This window comes from Oryza sativa, chromosome 1 (assembly GCF_034140825.1).
Source record: "Oryza sativa Japonica Group chromosome 1, ASM3414082v1".
In the NCBI taxonomy this organism is placed as follows: domain Eukaryota; kingdom Viridiplantae; phylum Streptophyta; class Magnoliopsida; order Poales; family Poaceae; genus Oryza; species Oryza sativa.
In genome coordinates, this window is record NC_089035.1 from 35,670,848 (window position 1) to 35,685,301 (window position 14,454).

Below are 14,454 nucleotides of genomic sequence, written 5' to 3' on the forward strand. Positions count from 1 at the left end.
TCGAAGGTGAGGGCAACCTCCGACCACCACGCACGCCGCATCGCCTCATGGGTAGGGGCCGCGGCCAGAAGCTCTCGCTTCATGGCCTTGAGGCTCCGGCGAGAAACGTGAGCGCATGCTCCCCATCGACGGTGGCGATGGTGGCCCCAGGCTCCTGGAACCCTAGGTCATCGTTGCCATCGTCAATGTCCTCGGCGGGGACCTTCTGCTTGGCCTCACTTCGCCGGTTGCCAGAGGGAGCCGCTGGGGCCTTGCCCTCACGGCGCTCCTGCCTCCTCTCCTCCTCCCACTTCCTCGTCCGCTCAGCCAAACTTTTGACCGCGCGGCAGTCCGCGAGGTCGTGGAGGGAGGTGTTGTGCACGGTGCACCACTTGCCGGTCGGGCGCTCCCTGCTGGGAGCGCCGGCCTCCTTCTTTTTGTCGCTCGCAGGCCTCCCCTTTCGGGTGGCCCGCGAAGCGCCCTCGACGGCGAGGACGTGACCCTCGTCGTCGGAATGGGCCGACCTCTTCTTCCTCCTCCTGTCCCGCCGCCCTGACCGAGCGGCAGATCCGGGGGCGGCTGAAGCTGCCACACCGGAACCGGTGGAGTTCCAGGTCCATGCCTCCTCCTTGCGAGCCACACGGTCTGCGAGCTGAAAAAGCTCCGCAGTGGTCTGGGGCTCCTTGGAGGCGATCTTCTCGAGCATGCGGTTGTGCCGCACGCCCCCCCTGAACGCGTAGATCACCGCGTGTGCAGGGATACATGGTATGGTGTTGCGGACTTGACAAAACCGCTGAATATACGAGCGAAGAGACTCATCGTCCCCTCGCTGTACCGCGTGCAAGTCCGCTTCTTCACCTGGGCGCGGATATGTGCCCTGGAAGTTCATGGTGAACTGCTGGCACAAATCCTCCCAAGAGTGGACCGACGCGGGTGGCAAGTTCATTAGCCAACCCCGCGCCTGTCCTCTCAGGGCCATGGGGAAGAAATTCGCCATGACCCTGTCGTCACCCCCGGCGGCCTCGATCCCAGTCGTGTAGATCTGGAGAAACTCGGCGGGGTTGACGCTTCCGTCGTATTTTTCGGTGATGGTGGGCCGGAACCTTGGGGGCCAACGGACGTTCTGAAGGCTCGCCACAAAGTCTCGACAGCCGGCACCGCCAACCGGGGACACGGGGGGCTGGCCTCCGTGCCCGGACCGAAGTGGCGCTCCGGACGAGGAAGCGCCCTCCGATGCGTGGGCAGCACGGCGATCATTGCGCCGGCGCTCGATATTGAGGCGGGCATCCGGCCCCTCACGCACATCTTCTTGGGTCGGAGGCATTGACGAGGGAATGGCGGACGAACGGCGGGCAACGGCCGCCGCTCGCCGCGCCCTCCGCCTCGACGACACGGAGCCGGCAGTAGCAGCGCCAGTGGCCTTGGTGGCGGAGGACCGCCCGCCGGCGCCTAAACGCTGCTGCGCCGTCATGACCAAGTTGGCCACGTCATCTAGCCAACGTCGAGTTGGAGTCTCTTGATCAGGGACGACGGGCGGGTGACGCAGGAGCGCGCCCGCAGCCTGGAGCGCGCCCTGGGGCGTGCTGCCATCACCGTAGACGAGGAGACGACGCTCCCCGTCTCGCCGTCCTTCTCCATCACTCATGGGCGGCGAAGTCGCGGATCTTTCGACCCCCTCGAGCGCCTCCTCCCGCCTAAGACTTCGGCGAGAGGGGGGCGGCGGAGTACAAGCTCGACGACGCGGGTTCTGCTCGCTGTCGTCACCGCTAGCGCTCGGAGAGAGGTTGTGCGCTTTTGCTCGTTCGGCCATTGGGCTGAACGGGAAAAGCTTGGCGCACACGAAAGAGGATGAGAGCTTAGAAAAACACACGCGCCCCCTACCTGGCGCGCCAGATGACGGAGCGTGGGGCTCCTCACCGGGAGACCGCGCGGGCCCCCCTTTGCCAGTTCGGCCGGGGGCGCTAAGTGAGGTTCTAAGCCCTTGATCTGTGGAATGGTTCGCGAGAGAGCAAACGCACAAGACACGGGCGATGTAGACAGGTTCGGGCCGCTGAGAAGCGTAATACCCTACTCCTGTGTTCTGGCGGATCTGTCTCTGAAGGAGTTACAAAGAGCTGAAGAGCAAGAGCCTTTGAACTCTAGAGACCCTCTCCCTACTATTTTTCCCCTCGTCCTTTCTACGAGCTCCCCTCTCTCCTTTTTTTTCTCCCTTTTTCTTGGTAGGCATGGTCCTCCTTTTATATCTCAAGGGGATACCACATATACCATTTCTACCTACCCTTCTTTTGGGTGGGGACCCATCCTACTTTGAGCAAGATTTGGCTCGTACTTTTATCTGACACCGGGATAGCCCTGTCCTCCCTCATTAATGGGCGGAGATTTGCAATGGCTGCTGTTTGAATGACCCTCCGATGGGATGGGTCATACCAACCTCCACTCCGTCGGAAGCAGGTGCAACGTGGAAGCACGGTTGTTTGCCGATGACATGACAGGCGTCAGACCAGTCACAGACCGGTCACTCTCGTCCACCACGCGTCAGTTTAGCAAGCTGCATGTCTGCCCTTCTTCATACAATGACTTCCTTGCAATGGTTGGGATGAAGCCTGGCATATATCTGACCGGGACCGACGTGCCATCTTCAGGAGCTGGCACGCCGTCTCCGGCTAGGGACAAGTGCCTGGAGGCTCTCATCAATCCGACGGGACGGGGCGAGGCGTGTAACAGGCCACCTGCCACCACCTAACCTGCGATCTGACCGGTCTGTGACCGGTCACACGCTGCGCCCGGTCACGGACCGGATAAGCGAGCGCGCTGCGCTGCATTACATGCGGCGTGACGCGCTCGTCCAACCCGCAATAAATGCGGTTAGGTGAGCCCCGCTGTGCTCACCTAACCCATATACGTGGCGGCAAACCCACAGGGGGTCGGGGCGCCCCGGCCCTCGGGGTCGAAACGGGAGCAGTCCGACCCCTCGGGGAGACAAAGGGAGGTGTGGCCACATCACCCTCGGGCCCGACCCCCCCCCCCCCGAGGGGGTCAGGCCACGTGGGTGATCGCGGCTGCCCAAGCCTCTAGTCATGATACTCCCGGTCCCATGTCACCGACAAAATAATACTTAATTAAGCACGCATTAATCTACTGCTTGGTTTAACGTGCCCGTAGGAAGGGTTTCTAGCCCTTCCCACCGAATACAGCCTTATAACATAAGCTTGCATGCAACTATAATATAATCCATATATAACTTTCATGTAACTAATACAAAAACAACACTTGCACAGTGGTAGCACATGCGAATGAGCGCTCATCGCCGGTCTAAATGTTCAACCCCTGACTCTTTCTTTCTTTTTCTTTGTATATATCTTTCCCTTTTTAACATATTACCACAGTAGGAGCCTATCTTGTTATTTCCCATAAAAGAAAGGAATTTTACTGTAGCACCCGTTCCGTCGTGGCGCTTAGCGGGAAAACTATCTCTTAAAAACCCTAGTTGCGAAATCTGTTTCTTTGCTTGTTGTCTAGTGTCCGTGCCATCTCAGACCTCAAATCCCCAATCTATTGTCGAGTTCAATCCCGAATCCAAATCCTTCCCAAATCAAATCCCTCCGCAAAAGTCTATTTTACCTCCCTCGGGTTCGATGGGCCGAATCCCTCTCGGCCCATCTCCCCCTCCCTCCCCGGCTCTCTCTCTCTCTCTCTCTCCCCGCTCTTCCGTGAGCCGCGCCGAGCCCTCCCTCCCGCTCTCGCTGCCATTCCCGCCGATGCCGCCCAAATCGCCGCGCCGCCCGCGCGTGCGCGCGCGCCGTGGTGGCCGACCGGCCAGTCGCCGCCGCCGTCAACGCCTGCCGCGCCTGCCCCGCGTCTGTCGCCCGTGTTGCCGCTCCACTCCAAACCGGTCCGCCGTCATCGCCGTCGTCATCGACCCGGCCCCGCCACCGCCGCGCGCTGGCTTCCAAGGGACGGAGGCTGAGCCCCGCCCCCCTCTGCTGCATCGCTCCCTCTCCCTCCTCCTTTTCCCCAAAGTGGCAAGGAGGCAAGCCCAATTTCTCTCCCCCTTTTTCCCTTTTCCCTCCCGCCGGCGTCATCCTCCCCTCCCTGTCGCCGCTTTGGCCGCGACCGTCGAGCGCTAGCTCCCTCCCTTGACCGTCCTAGGTCGGTTTCCAAACCAACATCGCCGCCCTATAAACCCAGGCGCCCTCCCTTCCTTTTCCCCTCCCAATCTTCCCCGTTTTTCGCCCGCGCCATTGTCGTCCCCTCTGTCTCGCCGATCGCCGATCGCCGACCGCCACCGTCACGTGTGCCGAAGGAGTCGGTGCACGTTAGGACGCGGAAGGGGACTCCGGACGCACCCTCTCCTTCCTCTTCCCCGGCCCGAGGCCGGAGAGATCGCTCCCGTGCCGTCGGCCCATCGTCGCTGCGCCCCGTCCGCACGGTAGTGCATCTCCCCGTTCTCCCTCCTCAATCCATCTCTTCCCCTTAGTTTTCGGTAGTAGCATGTATAGCCTCCCCGTAGCTAGCCGGCGCCGCCCCGACTGCTGCCGTCGCTCGCCGTGTGCTCGCCGCCGTCGCCGCCCGAGCTCGGAAGCGCCTCTCGTTGCCGGCCTCCCTCGATGCGATTCCTCCTAATCCGGCGTAAGGGGTGGATTCCCGTAGCCGTGTGGATGCTCTCGCCGCCGGGAATCGGCCCCTCGTGACCTCATCGCCGTTTTCCCCTTCTCCCGCCGCCGATTGCCGCCACCGCAATCCGCCGCCGTCGAGCACCCTCGGTGAATCTGAGTCGTTGGCTCGTCTCCCCTCGTCCTGTGCAACGTCCCGGTGTACTCGCCTTCGCCTGTATCGCCATGGTTCGCTCCGCCGCACCGCGTCCTCCGCGAACCGCACGCATGCGCCGCGCCTCCCTCCCCAAACCCTAGCACGCCCCGCGTGCACCTCGCTCACGGTGAGCCGAGTCGCCGACAAGCGGGTCCCACCTGGGACCACGCGGGATGGACCTGGCCCACCGGCTCTCTCTCTCCCCTCCCCGCCCGCGCGCGCGCCTTGGGCCGCCTTCTTGGCCCGGCCGGCCCATTAAGCTCGGCCGAGCCACCCCTTCTCTCGGGTCGCGCCCTAGCCGCCCGAGGAAAGTCTAATTCCCCTCCCTTCTTCTTTTCTTTTCTTTTCTTTTTCAAAAAGGATTTAAATAAATCCTTTTCCTTTAGACCAAAAATCCAATAATCTTAGAAATTCAATATCTTCCCAACCGTAAGTCCGTTTGACTCCGTTCAACTTCTAAAATTTCTCAAATCTCGAGATCTATCTAATGGCACGCTTAGAGGTCAATAATAGGGCTTTATTTTCGCCGTTTGCTGAGTTGTCCCGTTTCGCGTGTAGTTTCGGAGCCCGAAGACCCGCAGTGCGAGGATTTCGAGGATCAAGCTCAAGATATCGAGCAAGGCAAGCCACCTTTGAACATCTTGAGCCTATATTTGAACTTAATTATGTTGCTTGAAAAATATTATGCATTGCTAGGATCGCACTTAATCTACTTGTCCCGTCTGCAAGGCAGATTGGCGGACCTACCTAACTTGTTGCATTTGACCCTTCCATTGTAATTGTTATACCATGTTCCCTTGTAACCACCTAGTTGCGCCTCGGTAATCGTGCACTCTGCACGAGTATCGACGGTCGCCTTCAAACTTAAAATTTGAGAAACATCTTGGGTAAAACTTGGGTTTTACAAAAGACTTGGAAAACCCGACACCTGGGTCGGTGCTTGCGAACCTAAATGAATTTCCAAAATCGCGGACCGGGGAACGTATCGGGTGTACGGTTTCCCGCTTTTGCACTTAAGGACCGTTTCCTTGGAATTTCATCCGAACATAAGACAAGTACGACCACATGGGTGGAATGGGACATCCCTGGCTGAGTAATTAGCTAAACAGGGGAGCCTTGATGCTGAGAGACAAGTGGATTCGCCGGGGTGGTGTCGGGGAGGACCCCTGGGCTTCCTGGCACAGTATGGTCTGGGACCTAACCTGTTGTTGGTCTGGGACCCCTCTCGTCAGCATATGGTGAACCTGTGTCGGCTCTCGAAATGCCTTGTCATGAAAGCCTTAAGGTCTCTAGTCGTGGCCGTTCTGCACGGGCTGGATGATCCGGGTTAGTAATGTCGTGTGGGTAAAGTGTACCCCCTCTGCAGAGGTTATTAAACTGTTCGAACAGCCGTGCCCACGGTCATGGGCGGATGTGAGGTGATTCCTAGCGTAGTTTTGTTTGACTACTGCTTTGTGAAATTTGCTGATGTGGTTCGGGATTGATGTTTGGAAAATCTGCGGCTGATGGGATCAGCCAGGCCCGGGTGGCCGTTTGAAAGCTGTTGGCTGGGTGCCAATCTTGATCAATTCAAAAGACTGATACATTGCACATACTCCGACCGGATGAGTCGCACTGTCTCATCCGTGTCGTTTGAGAAGCACTCACCTAGTTGTTTTAGAAAAGAGTTCAAATAAAATCAATTGCAAAAAAAAAACAACAGCCTTTCCTTGAAGCCTGCATTAAACACTTATTTCCCATAAGTCTTGGCTTCCGCTTCCCTTTTGTAATGCAGTTGTGAGCTCGGGATCTGTCCGCAGCCCAACATGACTGTACTCCTACTCTATAATAAAGAGACCTTTGTTGCTGTGATATTCTGTCTTCCTGTGATACCAGCACTGTTTCCTGGGACTGGTATCGATTAACAGGTTAATTTGGAGCGTCACGGGCTAGTTCCGCTCGGGACTTGTTCGGGGCGTGACATTTACGCTCTCTTTGTTTTCCTTCCCAACAGAAGAGAAAGGGGAGGGCACCATATGTTGTATTTGTCATTAGGGCATTCACAATGCGCGTGCGTGGCGTTCGGCTAACCCGAGATTCTCCGCCAACTCAGCTTGGAGCGTGACCGAACAAGGTTCACGTAGCCCACATTGGGCACTCGTTCTTCGTTAGAAAAGCTGTCGTGCGACGCAGGGAAGAACGGCACGGCCGCTCTGTGGGGGTCATGGCCTCGCGCTTCGTGGCCCCGTGCGACGCCGGAGAGAGCTGCTACAGCACCGGAGAGGGAACCTCGTCGCCGCCCCTGCTCGTCATTCTCCTCTCCGCGCCGCCGAGCTCGTCGGCCAGTCTCTCCGATTCGCAACTGTGACATCCTGGCCCAAGGCTTGATAGATTAATAGAATACTCATAACAACAAGTTTGCAACTTCTTTTCTGGAAGCCGATCTCCAAAGAACTCTGTGGTTAAGCGTGCTTGGAATTTTGGGATGGGTGACCGACCAGGAAATTCTTTTCAGGTGCACAAGTAAGGATAAAGTGTGCAGAAAAGACTTGTGTTGGTCTGTGAGGGCAATCTATATCCAAGAAAAGCTGCCAGATGTAAGTGGGCCTGACTTGGGAGGGGTGGGACGTTACAGCAACGGAGAGGGATGTCGCGCCGGTGCCGGAGGGAAGAAGGGAGAAGCCACGGGCCGGATCTGGAAAAGCTGCCAGATGTAAGTGGGCCCAGCCTGGGAGAGGTGCGACGTTACAGCAACGGAGAGGGACGTCGCGCCGGTGCCGGAGGGAAGAAGGGAGAGGCCGCCGTAGGCCTACCATGGAGCCGTCGCCAGCATCGTCATCGAGCCGCCGGCCCATTGCTGCTTATCGTGTCCAGATTCGGTGAGTCACGGGCCGGATCTAGAGAGCTCGGTGGAGGGAGAGGCCGGAAACGAGGAGGAAACGACGGAGGGAGAGGTCGGAGGCAGCAGCCGCCGCAAGCCGTCGAGCTGGGCTCAAGCGGCGTCCACGATTGAGAGGCGCCGACAGGGAGGGGGAGCGACGGAGAGGAGGGAGAGCTGCACCGACGGTCGGGAGAAGTGGAGTTGTGCCAGTGGTGGTGGGGAAGGGGAGGAGACATGTCGGCTTGGGGAGGTTAGGGGAATGACCTGGGGAGGGGAGAGGGAGGCCGGCGTACTGTGGGAGATTAAAATTTGTTATGTGTGGCTTCATTCACTTTTTTGTCTATGTCGAGCACATGGTCACACGAAACAAGCCGGATGCACTGCTAATGCCCTTATGTGACCAACAGTGTGCTAAAAGCAGCGATCAATCACACATTGTCCCCACCAGTAAGTCATCCGGGACTTGTTACAAATAGACTTCCCAGCCATCGTATTATTTGCTTCATTCAAGTTAGTACAGTCAATACTACACCCTTTCCTTCCTTTTTTTTTTCATATAGGAAGACTTTACTACTCCCTCTCTAGGGGTCGGTTTCACTGTCCTTGGCCGACTCTACAAGCTTTACTGTTGAAATTTGACGATGACTCCTTTTTTTTTTCTTCAGAAGTATAATATTTTGACATCTTCAAGGTACGAAACGTACGTAATCTTGTACTATCCCAAAAGTTCTAAACAATACATAGCACTCCACACATCATGCAGCTCCATTTGTTGGTCCCCTTTACCATAATCAGTCGATTAGTCAGGTCTCGCCGGCCCATTTCGGCCTAAGCCTGATGATTGCTACTCCTGCATGTCTAGCTAAGCTGGTCATTAGGAGAGAATTTGTTGAACCGCGGTCCCGTTGAATGAAACCGTGCAAACAAACTCGGCTAGCTAATCGTGCTACACGTGCGTCCCCCCCGCCGTAACCTATGACATCGGACCAACGGACAGATCGGCGACAGGTTCATGCACACGGTTTCCTGCAAAAATGTGTGCCGCTCCAGTGTGTGCTGCTGCCTACCGAGACGCGATGTGACCTTCAGTTACTGCAGCACCGGCCATTTCATGGTCCCGGGTCTCGAAACAGAGGTTCATTTCCATGTTTCTGTCTGTCTTTCTGATAGAGATATTTGGTGACCATATTGGTGTCGTCCCGGATGAACTGTGCAGCTAGCCATTCACTGAAATGGCGTCCGAGTTCTCTTCAGAGAATCTCGAGTTAATTACCGGGTCAGTTATAAATTGTTACTGCAATTCCATATTTGCATGGCATGTCGTATCAACAGAAACTGAACGCTGGCAACGTTGGTCTGGGGACTCTGGGCGTCTGGCTGGTCACAGAAGAAACTCACCAAGTTGGTTTAAGAAACACGATAATTGCCAAATCAATGACCTGCCGACCATCATCTCGCCGTTTCTTCCGTACATGCATGGCCGTGGCTCGATCGTTAAGTCGGCATCAGCTGGACAATTGGACGAATTCAAAGACGCTACATTTGACATGGTACATATGGCACAAGCAGACAGCTGAAACAACACCAGTCTTACTTTTGAGTAGCGTCACTTTCTTGGCTGGTAATTACCAAGGGCTTCATGGTTTTACTGGCCAAAGCGCGTGTTAAAATCATTGAGCTAAGTCAGACTGACACTAATTTTGTTAGATAATGGAATAGGAAAATATTAGTGTCAAGCTGACAGTAATATTCCGGTTCCCTCTATCCCACTAAGTCGTTCAAAATTTGTGATCGATCACCGTACGATTTCTAGGGATTATTGCAAATCAGGCTAATGCATCTAATTAACTGAAGTCTACCTAGAAAATACAATTAACAAAGAGTATTAATTAGTGGGTACGTACCTAGGGTTTCCAATTGATGCCAGATCTCGACCCCTAGCAGTCTAACATTTTTTTTTGTCAATTTTTGATCAAATTTCATCCGAATTTTCATGTTTCCAATTTGGATTCTAAAAAATTATTCAAAATTACATTCATAATCTACTTTCAACCCGTGTCAAAACCTCGAGATTTCGTGCATCGAAAATATAAACCCTAGGTATCATGGTCATTTTACATGACTGATATGTGTGAGAATTGCTACAAATATAATGAAGTCGACGAAGCGAGTAGTCGCTTAGTTGCCGCGTGCCATCGCGTAAGCATCACTCAGTAAGTAACTCCGAGCTCGTCGCACCGTCCATGGAAGCCATTTTCCAGGGAATACATATATATTATGCTTATATTGACAAATGCGAAGATCTGGGTCAAAACTACTCCTACAGAAGAGAAATTCTAATTGGTCAGTAGAACGTCAGTGCGCGTGTTCGCAGTTTTTTATACTAGTATATATTCATCGACCTTAAAAACAAACTAGTATATATTCATCACAAGGGAGATTTAATTTCCCCGACCGGTTTTGGTCAAAACACACGTACGTGTGTTGCAGAACAGATTTCTGTCAGAGACCTCAAGCTACAGCGACTTCATAGCGGTTTATAATATAAATTGCAGAGATTTTGAGCGTTGTTTTGTATTGTTGCGTGAAACTAACTACGCATGCGTGGATGGAACATTCTAAAATGTGATGGGCCCTCGCCATGCAATCTGCTGGAGTTGACAGAGAAAAAACTGGCGGGTCAAATGCGCTTGCCGGTCCAGGCCGTAGAAAAACCAGACCGTGCACGGGTCTTTAATTATTCAGCTTGTCTATGCCTATGCGTCATCTCTCCCACGATTAGCCTGAGTCGGCCTAGCCGTCAGATGCTTCGAGCACGAATCTTGAGAACACGGGGGGAAGAAAGATCTGGAAAACATAATGGTGCTAGAAATTCCTGACCAATTAAGTGAGTATCATTTCTGTAAGGATGGATTATATTAAGCCGTTTTCTATTTTAGCCATATATAAATTTGACTTATTTTATAATATTATTGACGTCGTATTAAAGATGTCATCAAATACTTAAATTTATAAATAAAAAAAATCAAATAATCAAGAACTATTTTCTAGAGATGATATCGTTTCCAACCGTTTTCATTTTATCTTGGAGAGGTTAAGAAAGAAGCACTCAGCCGTTGGATGCACATCCAACAGCCTGGAGAGGTTTCTAAGTCGAGATCAGAGCACTAGCAACCAACAGATACCAGGGCCAATGATATGAGATAAGAGAACATCAGCGTCATGTTAGAGCGCGTTAGGGAGACTGGTTAAATCGAATCTAATAAATCTGAGATCAAGTTGCACATATGCCCAACGACCCGTACTATTATTTGTCCAAGTTCGGTTCAATCTTGGTCCAATGTCAATAAGGAGATCCAACTTATAGAATATGTCACTCACCAGCTACATGCTGAAAGCGGTACTGATCCGAGATATTAGTTAATTACTAGTACAAAACGAGTTTAATTAGCACTAACTAGGAGTATAAGCTAAACCTGTTTAAGCCGGCCCGAGCGTTTCGCCTAGAGCTTATAAGCCGTAGCAAATTAATATTAGAAAAAGAAAATTATAGGTAAAACTTTTTATGTGTATGTTTTTATTGACTTAAAACCCAATGTTAAAAAATAAAATAAGTACAAGATCGAAACTAAAATCAACTTCAAATTAACTTTTAAAATTTAAATTTTGACTGCAACCGGTAATCTCGAGAGTTGCTGCACATGTCCCGTTAGACCGTAGTCCTGGTGAGAAAGCATCACTATCCCCGTTATATATATATTTTTTCCCTAGACCTTCCTAGTCATTGTTCTCACGTCCCAATGAGAGTCAGCGTACGTTAAATATGATATGAACATGGCATGTGTCAACTTGTGCAATGGAAAAAAGGATTAGACCCAATCACTCCGGGTTGACACGTAAAGTATTACGGTGTAGTTAGACACAAAGCTGGAAAGAATATCCACTTTTATCACCTCAGAATGGCATGAACGACTGAAAAGACAAATAGAAATGCAGTGTACGACTTTTATTGTAGACAATGAGATGCAATGTACTTGGCGCAAGATTTGCGAATGCTGAATGATTCTTTTTTTCTTTTTTGGAAGGTCAACGCTGGATGATTCTTAAATTGGGGACAATTTACACAGTGGTACATCGAATGATTTACGCGCAGAGTTAGGAGGTTACGGTGTAGTTAGACATAAAGCTGGAAAACATCCACTTTTATCACCTCAGATCAGAATCGCATGAACGACTGAAAAGACAAATATATAGAAATGCAGTGTACTTTTGTTGTAGACAATGAGATGCAATGTACTTGGCGCAAGACTTGCGAACGCTGAATGATTCTTAAATTGGAGAGAATCTACACAGTGGTACATCGAATGATTTACGCTCAGAGTTAGGAGGTTATGTTCGTTGCATTGAAGGGTTCCCTTTTTTGGTGACTTTTATTTGGTAGAAGACCCCAAAAGGCCAAAACTCGTCTGCAGTTAGCTAAAAGTTGATCTAGAAAAAAAAAGTTAGCATCTGATACATTGAACTCGAATCTGAAACGTTTTGGAGCCATCTTGACCTGAGAGAATCTGTGATATACCTGTGTTGTGATTGATCGATCATAATTAAACTCTGCTCTGGGCCTCGGGTACGTGTGCACGTGTGATCGTAATATTTGGTTTACTGACGAGGGAGATTTAGGCGTTGATCACAATCTAGAAAAGCTTTAGACCCTATTTAGATGGTGTTAAAAATTTTAAGTCCCTATCACATCGGATGTTTGAACACTAATTATAAATATTAAATATAGACTATTAATAAAACCTATCCATAATCTTAGACTAATTCGCGAGGCGAATCTATTGAGCCTAATTAATCCATGATTAGCCTATGTGATGCTACATTAAACATTCTCTAATTATGGATTAATTAGGCTTAAAAAATTTATCTCGCGTATTAGCTTTTATTTATGTAATTAGTTTTGTAAGTAGTCTATATTTAATACTCTAAATTAGTGTCTAAATATAGAGACTAAAGTTAAGTCCCTGAATCCAAACACCATCTTAGGCGTTGATTAGTGGCTGAGAATTGAGATGACCCGCGGGAATCGATCACACGTATCTCAGTTAGTTCTAGGAAGAAACCAATTATTTACTCCGCCTAATATTATATCTAACTATATATTATTAAAACAATTTAAAAGGATGCACCATATTGTACGCTAGAAACCATGATTATCATTAAGGTTTTTAAAATCGAACATGATTAACATTGAGCTTTTTTTTTTACTTTTTAGAAGTCCCGCCAACTGTCGTGATTATGCTCTTAACAGTCTATCCGTCGTCCCTTCTTTTAATCGTCATTGGGATTATATTTGAGATTTCGTTAATAGTTTCTAGATGTCCCATCAACTGCCGTCACTCACTCCTTTATAGGCCAGTTGCTTCTCCCATCTTTGTTGTTATCGTTGTGCTTTATATGAACTTTTTTAAAAAAATTCCATATTTTTATTCCGATATTTTTATTTATAAATTGTACTCCTACTTAAAATCTTATAATTATTTTCTCTCTTCATAATTTATTTTAGTTGTTATTCTGAATTTTAATTAATCTCGGTCATGTGTTCTATATGGTTTATTCTTTCAATAGTTTTTATTTTTTATTACGAATTTTAGTTATTTATAAATTATATCTATAGTTGAACTCTTATTCTTATTTTTCTAATTACAGAATTTATTTTACTTTTTCTTTCGAACTTTAATTAACCTTTAACCTTGTGTTCTATATGGATTATTCTTTTAATACTCCGTCCATTCCATAATATAGCAACCTAGTATCGGATGAGACATTTCATATTACAATAAATTTAGACACCCTCTTGTCCAGATTCATTATACTATGAATTCATATCCCATCTGATATTGCTATATTATGGGACGGAGAGAGTATTTATTTTCTATTTTATATTTTAATTTCAGTTGTTTCAAAATTGTATTTCTACTTGAACTCTCTTTTTTATTTTCCTAATTTTGTATTTTATTTTATTTTTTATTATATATTTTAATTAATCTCGTATTAGATTCTCAGATGGATTCTTCTTTCAATATTGCTTATTTTCCATTCCGAATTTCAGTTATTTTGAAATTGCATTTCTACCTGAACTCTTCTTTTCTTTTCTAATTTTGAATTTTATTTTATATTTTATTCTGAATTTTAATTTCTCGTATTTAATTCTTATTTGGACTCTTGTTTCAATATTGCTTATTTTTAATTTCGAATTTTAGTTATTTTTAAATTGTATTTCTAGTTGAACTCTTATTTTTCTTTTTTTTTCTAAGTTTAAATTTTATTTTTAATTTCAGTTATTTTTAAATTGTATTTCTATTTGAACCTTTTTTTTTCCTTTTATCCGATTAATGTGGGAATTTTTATTTCCTTACCATGAACTTGGTGTCTCCTTAAGGGCAAGTTTTATGGTAGAGGTGACTACCATATCCAATTTCATACATGACATACATAATTAAATTAAGAGGTGATATGTATAATAGGCTATCTCTATCACATAATTCCCAATATCTCTAACACTCTCACATGTTTATTGAAGTTTGTGTAGGGGCTGCCCCTTGCATGAGAGGTGACTATTTCTCTCTCATCCTTCTTCTCTCCTCCACCTCACTATTTAGTCTTTTGTGTCATCTTGGGATTTATGTTTGAATGTCCATAGTACTTGCCCTAAGTTATCTACAGATACTCCGATACTTCGATCAGTTTGATGAGTAAAATTTTAGCACGACACTTCGAAAAGTTCATCACCGAGAAGTTGGCTACTC